Raw genomic sequence first — 12718 nt, forward strand, 5'->3', positions numbered from 1 at the left:
CCTTCGGATAGTCTCATGGCATGTACTCATTACTATACACCTTAGTTAATAATTGGGGAGTATGAAGTGGTGTAGGATGTAGAGTGATGGATACGAAACGTGTCCGTCAGCTGGAAAAATCCTTGCGACCGTCTTTTGGAACCGGAAAGGCTTATTTCTCGATTATATTTTCCACCACCATTAATGCTGCCAGCTCTTGGACAAAATGAAAACCACCTACAGGAACAAAAGGCGCCGTCAGCCAATCGGAAATGTGATTCTCATTCACGAGAATGCCAAGCCTCACGTAGCCGTTAGCATTTGGGATAAAATGGACGGAATTTTATAGGAAGCCTTAGAACGTTCCCGTAAAATTTAGATTTATCCCCGTGCGACTTCTTTTTGTTCCAGCCATTGAAGGTGGCATGAAAGAAAATTAATTCTGGAACGACAACGAAGTAAAGGAATTCGCACTCAACTAACTCGTGATACGTCCTCAAATGTTTTAAGAAGAAAAGATCAACAAGCTTCCTATAAAAAAAAGTATAGAACTTTAGCAAGACTATGCAAAAAGGCAATAACTATGTTTTATAATTTCATTTTGTACTAATATTTTTAAAAACAGGAGTTTGTTTTATATTCAACTTACTTCCCGTCATAAAGTTAGTCTTACTTTTTTATATAATGCACTATGGAATGTTAAAATGATTTTTTAGTGTACAATAAATAAGTAATTATAAAAAAGTATTTTGTAAATAAGAACTCTGTTATTAAACACAGTTCGTAAATTTTATTAATTTATTGTGGGATTTGAAAAGCTAAAAGAACTAGGTTAGATTGTTTTAAAATTCAGTACTCTAAATGTCAACAACGTTTTCATCAAAATGAGCTTAGATTAAATGAATGAAAGCAGCAGACATTTGACGCTCTAAAATTATAGGCAAAGTTTGATTCCTTTAAGATTATAAGATTATTAGAAATTATGGATAATTTTCTTCAACAAATTTCGTTAGTACTGTTCATGAAAATACGACTATAATGGTAACAACTCGTAAAGCAATTTCTTAAAAAAATTAACGATATAACCTACGGGATTTTCATAACTTAAGGAAAACAAAACACATAATTCATGGAAAATGTAATTTTATAAAACATTTAAAATTTGTGGCAAAATAACTTAAATGCTGGTAATTGTAAAAATTAAATATAACTTCATAAGTTTTTTTACGAGATAAAATTTTGTGAAATATGTATGAAAATTAAAAATAATAATTAAAAAATATATTTTTTTTTGTGACTGTCTTATCTTCATATCCTTCATAAATATTACACATTTTCCTTACAAAAATACTTATACAAAATACTGGTCAGAAAACTACTAATAATTACATATATACTGTAAATAAATTTAATTTCTCAGGTTATTGGAAAAAAAGCAATAATCCATACGTCCTTAAAAAAAATTATCTACATTTTTTTTTCATTTTGTGTTATTTTACTTATATAAATATTTGGCCCCTTGTTTATTTTTTCTCAACTGTTAATTTAATCAAAAGATTTATAGTGGTTTAATTTTGAATTTATTTTAAATAACGTCGTCTGTTGCCAATAATTATTAATTTTTAAATAACTTCCATAAGTATTATATAGTGATTTGTTTTTAATATTTACATTATTATTTCTATAAGTTGACGTTTGCCATTTATTGATAAATAATTTTGTACAGTTTATTATAAAATAATAAAATTAATATAGAAATCATATTTAGAGATTTAATCTATAACATTTCAATTTATAAAAATCATTTTTTGTTCATTTTTTTCAGTACCAAGTTTTAATAATTTCTCTAAAGGACTAATAATTATTCAATTTAGATTTATTTTAAATTATTTATTCATATTCGTTTTTAAGTTTATTCAAAGATAAATGATGTTACTGGAAATTGTTTTTATTAATATTTCCAACAAGTAATATTTATTTTTTTATTTTTTCCGTAATATTCTTACAAAGTCACATATAAGTATTAGTAATCGTGAAATAACTTAATAATTAATTCTTTACGTAGCTTATACCTGTTGAAGCATGCTAAGAACATGTCCTACAGAAGATGTTGATGTATCGTGTTCAAATGAATTTAAAATAATAATTCGTGTTAAATAAAGCAGATATTAAATTATTATAAGTACATACACATAGTCATACATATAGTATACGCGTGTGTGTGTATACATATATATATATATATATATATATATATATATTGTCGCCGAATGACTTTGACGACACGTGTCACTTACTAATCTTATGGTAGCCCTGAAAAGGGCCGTTTTTGTAGTCGAATGGCTTCGACGGCTCGCAATTCGTAACCTTGTGGTGATCCTGAAAAGGGCCGTTTTTTGCGTCAGCTCTGAGAAGAGCTGTTCGATCCTGAAGCTAGTCTCCGGCGAAATCGGGGAATTGCGGTTCGTACATTGAAGTCCGACCGAGCTTTCCCTCAGTTGGATTCCCACTACAGCGTGGCAGTGGTGGACCCCAGAAACCGCAGTGTCGAATCGGCGTTGAAAGAGGCGGTTCTCCCCGAGCTATCCCACGCTGGGCCGCCTTCTGCTGCCGAGTCCGCCAGCCAGGGCGATTGAAGCCCGGCGAACTGGAGCTGGAGCGGGAAGGTAGTGTCCGCGTCCAGTCCGACCGAGCTTTCCCTCAGTTGGATTCCCACTACAGCGTGGCAGTGGTGGACCCCAGAAACCGCAGTGTCGAATCGGCGTTGAAAGAGGCGGTTCTCCCCGAGCTATCCCACGCTGGGCCGGCTTCTGCTGCCGAGTCCGCCAGCCAGGGCGATTGAAGCCCGGCGAACTGGAGCTGGAGCGGGAAGGTAGTGTCCGCGTCCAGCGGCTCCCTCAGCGGGTCGGCCAAGCCTGCTGCTCCGGCGGGGATGTTGGCATCCACCGGGAGGTCCCACGTTGAAGCGGCCAGGAAATTTCTGTCTTCTTCTTGTTGATCTTCTCCAGTGGTAATCGACAATGAATCGAAAATTCACTTTCGTGCACGCTCTTTTATTGCAGCCTGAGGGTGGTGAGGCCGCAGCGCCGCTATGGTGGGAGAACTGCGCGGAGGTAGTGATGCTTGTTATCAGTGCGACCGTATACTGTGCGCTAGCTCACATCTGAGTCGCTACACCGTGTTCGTTTGTCAATATTAAATTAGGTATATATGTGGTAACAGTATATATTATATAAATATACATATTCGGAAACATAAGAAGAATCGAAAAAATCAAATATCTAGGGGAATATTTACAAATGGGAAAATCAAGTAAGATATTCAACATGGAAAGAACAGAAAAACTTCAGAAAGCTTACAGTCAATGGTCGCACTATAACAAGCGAAATATATCGAGTCAGTTGAAACTTAGACACTACAGGGCAGTTGTGCTATCGGAGGCACTGTACGCATCAGAAACTACCACTATTTTAGCATGAAGCATCACAGAAACAGAAAAAATAGAACGGAAGATTCTTAGAAAAAGTTTTGGAGGAGTACATAGAGATGACATTTGGACGAAGAGAACAGCCAGGGAATTATAAAAACAAATGGACACACTCACAGACATGATCAGAAAATGCAAAACTGACATTCTACGGGTAGATACAGCCAATGACCAAAAACAGATTCACGAAGAATGAATTTGAACGGCTCAATCAGGTAAACCAGTTGGCGTCAGGAAATAGAAGGGAACTTAACACAAGCAGGGATCGACAGGTAAAAATGATGAGAGAAAGAAGAAAAGTTAAAAACAAAATTATGAATATGAAACTTGAAGTAAAAGAAACTAAGAAAACAAGATCAAAGTGAACAGAACAAAGGAAACAGGAACACAAAGAATGAAGAAATTTTAAGAAGACAAAATGAAGGAGAAAACAACTTATGATCTTATGATCAACTTCTGATCGCATAATCATGAAACATTCAAGTTCAAACACTGTCCTTAAGGGAAAAAATGAAAAATAATAATTGTAGTAATATATACTCGCCTGTGTATATATATATATATATATATATATATATATATGTATATACACACACACACACCCATAAACATTACAACTATTTTGTTTTCTACAAAAAAATCGTATATATTCACTCAATGTCACAATGTCATTCTCGCATTCAAAATAGATCATTTGAAACTTATTTCTTGAAAATAGATGTGCCCTTCTGATTTTAAATGTACTCACGAGAAGGAACAAACCAACATATCGACACGAATCACAACTCCTGACGTAAACTAGTAAAGAAAATTAACAAATTAAAACTATACTCACTATTCTCCAGTTTTCATTTGAATACTGGTACTTGTTTAGACACAGAAATAGTATACTGTGATACCGGAGTTCGGTTAGGATATAAACATAATTAAACACAGACTCAGATAAAGCAGTTCTGTATATTTAAAAACAATACAGAAATACTTGTTTCTCTAACTTTGCAGAATCGGGGATTTGGCCACATTAACGGATACTAACTACACAATTAATCTTCGGAAGTTTTACTTTATTGATTGTTCTAAACTATGGTGGAATACAAGTGTGCGGTTTGATCCCTTTGTTACACAAGCTAGCATACAAACAGGTTGTGTGGCGGTCAGCACATCATCCTACATATATCAGCCGTGCTTAGCGATTACCCCTTTGAATACGACGCACTCACTTCCCCGTTAAATTATGTTTCGCTATTATCCTCTTTGCTTAACAAAGGAATCTCTTCGGTAACACAGATCTACTTGAAGATCCCCGAATTACAAAATATCTTTTACGTAATTAGGAGAATAAAATAAAACTATAAAAATAATATCATTAAGAAAAGTATTTTCTCAGTTTACTGAGCTAAATTTTCGAAAATAATAATTTTTTTTTAATATTTAGATGTTTTAAATAAAATCCAATTCTTTTCTCCAAAGGGATAAGACGTTAAAAAATTTAAAGTAAAAAAACAATCCAAGCAATGCATCTTATCAAAATAATTAATAAAACAATGAGACTATTTCTCATAATTGCCGTTAATTGTTGAAAAAGTTTACTTCATTAAAAGTGTAAAATGTATAAATTTAGGATACGTTAATTTAACTTGACTTAACTTGCAATGTGGTAATAAACTATACAGATAGATTTTAATGCTATGGTTTTCAGAGCAAACATAGGCGCTTCTTGGTTAGGAATATTTTATTGAAGTGAAATGTTTTATTAAAAATACAAACTACCTGAATTGTATGCCAGAGAAACTCTAGTAGAAAAATGAATTTTACTCTCTGAAAGTCTAGTGATAAAAGAAAATCTTTGAAAAAGTGTTACGGGTAAGTCGAAAAAAAGTAAAAGAAAGATAAAATCAGAAAGTATATATTTAGCTCATTATAAATAAAATCGATAAGAAAAAATGTCGGCCGTAATCCAACATTCCTTGTAAACTGGTTCCAAAGTTAATTTAATAGATAACACTGATTTTTTTTCATAACATGCGATACATGATTTTAATCTGTTCTTTGTTGCTGAAACGAATATGAACTCAGAAACTTTCTATTACCCACCATTTTTGAAAAAGTTTTAAATTTTAATTAAAGGATTTTTTTTCATACTTCAACATATAGTTAGCATTTTAAGCGCCTATATTGTATATCGTTAGCTCATTTTCTATTGTTTAACTTTGTTAACATAATTTGTAAGCTATAAATAAACAATACTCGACAAAGAAGTAAATCATACTATAGTCACATACGAGATCGTATCTAATACTGAAGAGTGAGCCTCCATGGACAAGATTAACCATGTCTGTGCAGATCAGAATATGTATCTGAAAACACAACTGTTTTGTTTGAATTAAGTACTGGATCTAGGAATGAATTAATTACACATGTAATAGTACACAGGCGTAAAACGAAGTACTTAAATGTGTATTTTTTGCTAATTTTTATAGTTTTGCTTCTGATAATTTCTAATTCACAAAAACAACAAAGAAAAAAACATTTTTATTATGGTAAAAAAAAGTTTTTTTCATACTACTAATTTGTAACCTTCTTCAAAATTGTGCTGAAAATCAAACTACGACTCACCGTGAAAAATTAACAAAGAAATTCAGGCCGGTTTCAGAAGGGCACAACAGACCACATCGTAAACATTCTATGAATGATGGAGAAATCCAGAGATTTGCTTTAAATCCGGAGATTTATATGCTTTGCAACATATTTATATGCTTCAATGACTACTCCAAGGTATTTAACGCCATCAACCAAGACATATATTATGGAACTGACTCTGAGAAATGGGTAAACCACAACATTTACCTTAACCAGGAAGCCACGTTGAGTACAGAATTTTTTTTAAATCCCACAGCGTTACTGATTTGGCCGGGGAACTTCTTTTCCTTACAACTCCATATCCGTACCCCCAATCCCAAATCTCTCTTGGATCTACGCGATCCATACCCAACCGCATTATTACCCCCCCCAAAAAAATTTATCATCCCCTCCAAATACGACCTCAAGTTTGAAGGAATACATTATACGTTCCCCCCGCAATCCACCACCCCGGAACACACAAAAAAATATCGAGTGGGGGCTCAAATTCTCAGGAATTTTGTCCTCTTAAATTATCTCCATTGAGGAGTTTAAACAAGTGCTTACTGGGAGATGGCTTAATCACGCCTATGAAAGGGTGTCGGAAGAGAAAGGGCTACATGACAAGGAAGATCCTCAACCCAAGGTGTATATCCTGGGCCTTACTGGAGATAAACGGACCCCCTTCGCGACTCAGGTTTGTGGGGTCTGTCATCGGGTGAGGCTGAAGCTCAACAAGAGTGCTTTAGCCCTGCTTTTGTCATTCGCAATGTGGGTTCTGCAAAGATAATAGGTGAAGAACTCACTTCGGTTGGCGGTACCTTTGTTTTGGCAGTGGGCAGTGAAGGAAAAGACATCGTCGACAGCCTTCTACTGGGTCTTAATAAGATTTAGGCAGTGGAGGATCGCCCGCTCGTTTTCTCTGCAACTAAGAGGAAACTACGGAGTCGTTAAGAAGAATTGGCGTATTGGGCCAGACGACGATTGATAGACTGCACGCTGTACCTCACCGGAGAACCGGATAAATCTGCTAGACGTGATCAACCTACAGTTACCACTGTGGTTGTACGATAGGAAGGAACGACTTATGCTGATTTATTACGCAAGGTTTAAACGTCTGTAGGGGATGCTATGGCTAAGAGTATACTCTCAGTACGCCAAGGACAGGGTGAAGATATTGAAGTCCGGGTGGTTGAAGGACACAAAGCGACTGCCAGCCTTAAGGAAAAGATTGCTGCTCAGACTCCTGACGTCAAGTTCGTTGATAAAGGACTCTCAACCATGAGGGCAATAGTGCACGTAAAAGATTTGGACGCTGAGGCGACCGAAGAGGAAGTACTGCTGGCCGTGAATAAGAAATTGGGCGGTGACTCTACTGCGAGGGAGACCTGTCTTTGGCAGGACCTAGCATGCGATAGTGATATTGTCGCCTGCTGAAGCAGCCAAATTGACTACCGGTTCCCGTATCCTGGTGGGCTGGCAGTCCTGCCAATTTGAGGAGGCCTTCTACCCATTGCTACCGTTACTGGGAGGGTGGGCACATCGCCACCCAGTACAAAGGGCCTGACAGGAGTAATAAATGCTATAATTTCGGTGGTAAGGGTCATCAAAAAGCGAATTGCTCTGTACCCTCCAGATATGTTGCTTGTGGTGTGGTCAGTCATTGGATTTGGAGTAGGGACTGCCGGCACTCTCGCAAATGAAAATAATGCAAGATCAACGGCAACAGGGGTACCATAGCTCACGATCTCATTTGGATATCATCGTTAGCCCAAAATGGTGATTTCCTTACGATGGCTGAACCTAATCTGAGAAGAGTGGCTGCGCTACCATTGATAGTAGACACAGATTCAGATACGGCGATTCTCAATGTGTCGGGTAGATATGCGGCATCCGTATTACTAGAGGTAATGGTTTTGTGATGGTAGAACTTGCGGACTTTACCCTAGTCTCAGGCTACATCTCCCCGAATTCTTGAAATGAGAGATTTCAGTAATTTACTGATGACTTAGAGGCCTATATACGCAGTTCTAGGAAACCTGTGGTAATTACTGGAGATTATAACTCTGAATGTCGAGAGTTAGGCGGTGTGAGATCTACTCCCAGAAGCTACGTACTTGCTGCTATGTTTAATGCGGCCAGCCTTGTAACGCATAATACTGGGTTCTCGCCCACCTTCGTTGGCAGGGGGCGAGGCTCGATTGTGGATGTTACTGCATCCTCTGATGGGATTTCTCATTGGATCAAGGACTGGCGGATTTGTGAGGAACAGCTGGCGAGTGATCACTTGGCTATTACGTTCACGGTGGAGTGTGGAAGGTCGGGATCCCCTGCCCGTAATCAAGAAAAGTGGAACGCCGCTACGATTGAGGCGTGGACATAGAGACTTATTCCTGAGCAAGGACCGTGGCTGGGGAGGAAACACGGGGACGTGGGGTACTATCTGTCACAATTTCTCTCCGGTCACAGAGGATTTGGTGTATACTTACACTGGTTTATAAGAAGTGAGCTCCCAAATTTTGCATACTGCAGTCAAGATGAGACTCCCAGCCACACCTTTTTTGTGCCGGTTGGGAGGCTAATAGCCAGATATAACATAAAAGAGATTGTCCTGGAAACTACAACAAAGTATATGTTGAGAGCTAAAAAGGAATGGCTGACAATAAAGAGATTCGTGGCTGAGGTTATACGAAGGAAATGGATTACAAGAAGTGGGAGGAATTACTTTAGGGAAAAAAAGACCGAGACCCGGCTTCTGGTGCAGGATCCGGGATTGGCATAGCCGGGCCCGGTGTCCTGGTGTTAGCAGTTAGAGGCAGAAGCAAGATGAAAATAAGTAAAAAATCCGGAGCCGGTGAGCCCAGCTGCCATGCTGGAGGTACTTGCGGTAGGTGGGGAGGCTCATTAGAGTCCCAAGGACACTCCCCTGGACTGAGTAAATACTTAATTGTCGAACCGGCCCAGGGGAGCAGGAGAAAAATAAATAAAAGATAAAACCATAAAAAATTGAATTTTTATTTTTTATTTTTAACAGGATTAACATCGATGATAAAATATCTATATCAAGGCAGTAGTGAAATATAAACAAAGATAGAAATGGTGTGCGAAAGAAATGGAAATTTTAACTGTTTATTAGTTTTTAATCATAGCTATTTGTAAAAACTGATAAAATCATAAGAAAGGTGAAAATGTAGGTTTTATGTTGTTATTAGTGCTTTGTAAATTAAACAATAACGTTGTACTAAATTTAAACTTTACATAATTCTCTCCAATAAAGATATTTACATTCATTAAGAAAGGATTTTATTTTCACGAATAAATCAAATAATATTAATATTTATTTGTCAGAGGTATATTTAATTTAAAAATACAATATTTCACAGTTGAATGCGTATTTTAAAATGAAAATTATTGAAAATGTTAAGACGAACACGTATCGGATATTATAAATACGAATTTTATTTCTTTCATCTATAATTATTTTAAAATTTATTTCATATATTTCTAATATAATTTTATCTGTTAATGAATAGCTTTTTTATTTTTCTATCTTTTACTTTATTAATGATATAATTCATTAAAAACATGGTTTTTTTGCAATAAAGGAAAAAGTACAGGAAGTTATAAGTATTCTATCTCATTAAAATTGTTTGAAGTTGATTTTCTTTTAGGTTCATTCAAACACTAATATTTTACGAGTTAGTCAGCTACAATCACGAAAAATTACGTTTTTTTAGCACATCCGCTTAACGATGTTACCTATATATTCTTGTGTGTATATCTTTAATACACTTCACATACTGTAAAAATACATTACAAAATTTGAGAAAATATTTTATGTTCCTATTAATTCTATTACCTTTATTTGGGAACTGATGCTGTAGACCAAATATTCTACTTTTACTGCAAATATGTATCTATACCTTGACAATACCGAAACACTTTGTTGTTCAAAAGTAGGGAGGTTTCGTTTTTCTGTTTATAAATATCTAGCACAGGATTGAACACTTTTATAATAATTCCATCTTCGCCGATCACCGTGACAGAGTAGTAGCGATTCGGCCTTTCATCCAGAGTTTGAATCCCGGTTAGCATGGAATTTCTCATACGCCAAAAAATTTTCATTACTTATCCCATCTACAAACTTAAAGTTACGGTGAATTAATCACTCAAAAAAAAAAATTTGGAGTAACATGAAGATATTTGTTAAATTTATCATAAACAATCACAAACTGATAAAAAAATTAGATTGTGAAAAGAAAGTTTCCACACAGCGTATAAATTATTATTTAATAACAAAAATATTTTAAATAAATAATAGCAGAAAACAACAGGCACAAATATCTAATAAAAACTTACGGTTTTCAGTAAGTTGAATATAAATTCGCAAACATTTTTGAGCAGCAGAAAAATGTTATGTATTGAGCAAAACTCATTGTCTGAAAAAGAAAAAAAAAACAATGTTTGAAGTTAATAAAATAAATATTTTTTATATTATATCGACATATTAAAAATTTGTAATTAATTGTTACAACTACCAATCAAACAATCATTAAATAACTGAATTTTCTATAAAATTAAACCCTCAACTTAGAAAATATCTATGGCAGTAAACCTTTCTAACTTCTATCACCTTAATCAACAGATACCAAATTAATCATTAACTTTTTTTGTGACATAATATTAACATTAAAACGTAACAGATAGGTTTATATGTATGTTAAATGCTATAATCGTAATGATTTTAAGCAACATGATGTATCATAGGCATAAATAAGAATTTCTAGAATAACAAACATTCCATGCTATGTTTATCAAAATATAAACATTATTACTTTCAGAGAAAGAGAATCTGATTGGCGTCTCATCTACTTTAGATGCTTTACGTGGTTCACAGCCGTAAAAAAAAACTAAGAACGATAGTGTAAAACAAGTTAATCCAACCCGTTCTGTTGTGAAACAGTCTTAAACATATTACTTGTATTTTAATCAAGCAGAGGGAAAACGTATGGGTGTGTGTGTGGGTGTGTGTTGGTAAGCGTCAAAGAGAGAGAGAGAAAATTGTACTTTGATTTCAATCCTTTCATGAGTCAAATCTTACTAATTCTGGGTTGAGAAAAACGAATATGACAAAGGAAAATTTTTATTAGCTACAATTTCTGTGATATACAATACATAAGTGAAAGTATTTTATTTTAACAGATTAAGAGAAAACGATAGATTTTAATTACAATACCAACAACATAGAAAGTCCATTTGACTTTTTTTTTTAATGACAGTTACATTCTACAAGTTCGTAATTGATGGAAGAATGCCTGGCAGTCGTTTGGGTCTGAAAAGAATCATGTGGTGGCTTCATGAGATCGTTGTTTTTTGGCTTTCCTCTTCTGAGTTTCGGAGCATCCTACACACAGACCAGCATTGGTCTGTGTGTAGGGATTGCTTCATTCCAACAGCCCTGATATCTTTGTTCTATTGCAGAAATATTCTGATAAAATCTTTCTTCGTCTGCATCACTGACAACCCCACAATAAGGAGAAAAAAAGTTCGGATGTGATTAGAGAAAATACAATTTAAGGGACATGTTGCATTCGAGTTGATTGTATTTTTTCGGAAGTACTGTCACCAACTGACTATAGTTTTCATCTCTTTTGTTGCGTAAAAATCAATAAATAACTCCCTTTATGGTTTTCCAAGCTTCCCCTTCTTTCCCAAAATTTGGTCAACGCAGAATCCTTTACATGTTGTTTAATTTGTGGCCCAACAAAAATACCTTCTTTAACTTTTGCATTACTTAATGTAAGAAATTTCTCTCCTAAGTACTTAAAGTCCTTTTCGGTTGATACTTTTGATCAAATTTTTCATCATTCCAGCTTTATATAAAAGGGGTGGAAGAAGAACATCTTTTGGGTCCACGAGAGGCTCGGCAATGAAAGTTTTCTCGTTGGAGTTAAGATTACTTGCAGGCGACTTTGCTTGAATATAATGTGATTTCCTATTTCTACTGTCCCACATACATAAAAAGCAGCAGTATTTAGTGTACTGCAGTTGCATTACTAAGAGTACAACTATGACTTAGAGCGCCACAGATTTTCCACTTGAGTTCAGAATATTTGATGTCAGTCTAGGACGATTGCCATATTTGCATAAGTCTCCTTCATGTGAACTGCATGACCAACAGGAACAGAAGGGAAGACAGACGGTTGCCGTTGTGAAGTAATATAGCTTTCAAACTAAGCTTGGAGGAGTCTATAAGTAGCCTTCAATCAGTTGGATCATGATTCAAATTCAAACATTTCATCAATCAATTAACGTCGCAGCAAACAACAAGATTGTTTTTCTTCTTAAAAAAAGAAAGCAGATCCTTATGACGATATCTGTATTGTAAGACCCTGACACCATGCTGGAGAAAATTCCACTGCTAAAATCTTGACCCTAGAAGTTCTACCTTCTCCTTCGAAAAATCAAGGTCTCGAATGGGATCACTCAATTCCGCTTGACTCAGTCTAAGCGGTATATCTTTTTCGTCAAAATCAGAGTCATGGGATGGGGAAGGCTTGTTGGGTTCTTCTTCTTCCGCACTGTTTTCATTTTTTTATTTCATGCTATAATTTTGGGGTGGAGGAAGAACTG

At 35.5% G+C, this 12718-nt stretch overlaps 1 long non-coding RNA gene across 1 annotated transcript in view; it reads right to left on the reverse strand.

Moving 5' to 3' along the window:
• Window positions 1-12718, reverse strand: part of LOC142320162 (uncharacterized) — a 262225-nt gene that overhangs the window by 122569 nt on the left and 126938 nt on the right. Inside the window, exon 2 of the long non-coding RNA XR_012755304.1 lies at window positions 10445-10524. This is a non-coding gene — a long non-coding RNA (uncharacterized LOC142320162). The remainder of the gene's footprint in view (window positions 1-10444; window positions 10525-12718) is intronic.

This window comes from Lycorma delicatula, chromosome 2 (assembly GCF_047948215.1).
Source record: "Lycorma delicatula isolate Av1 chromosome 2, ASM4794821v1, whole genome shotgun sequence".
Taxonomy (NCBI): Eukaryota; Metazoa; Arthropoda; class Insecta; order Hemiptera; family Fulgoridae; genus Lycorma; species Lycorma delicatula.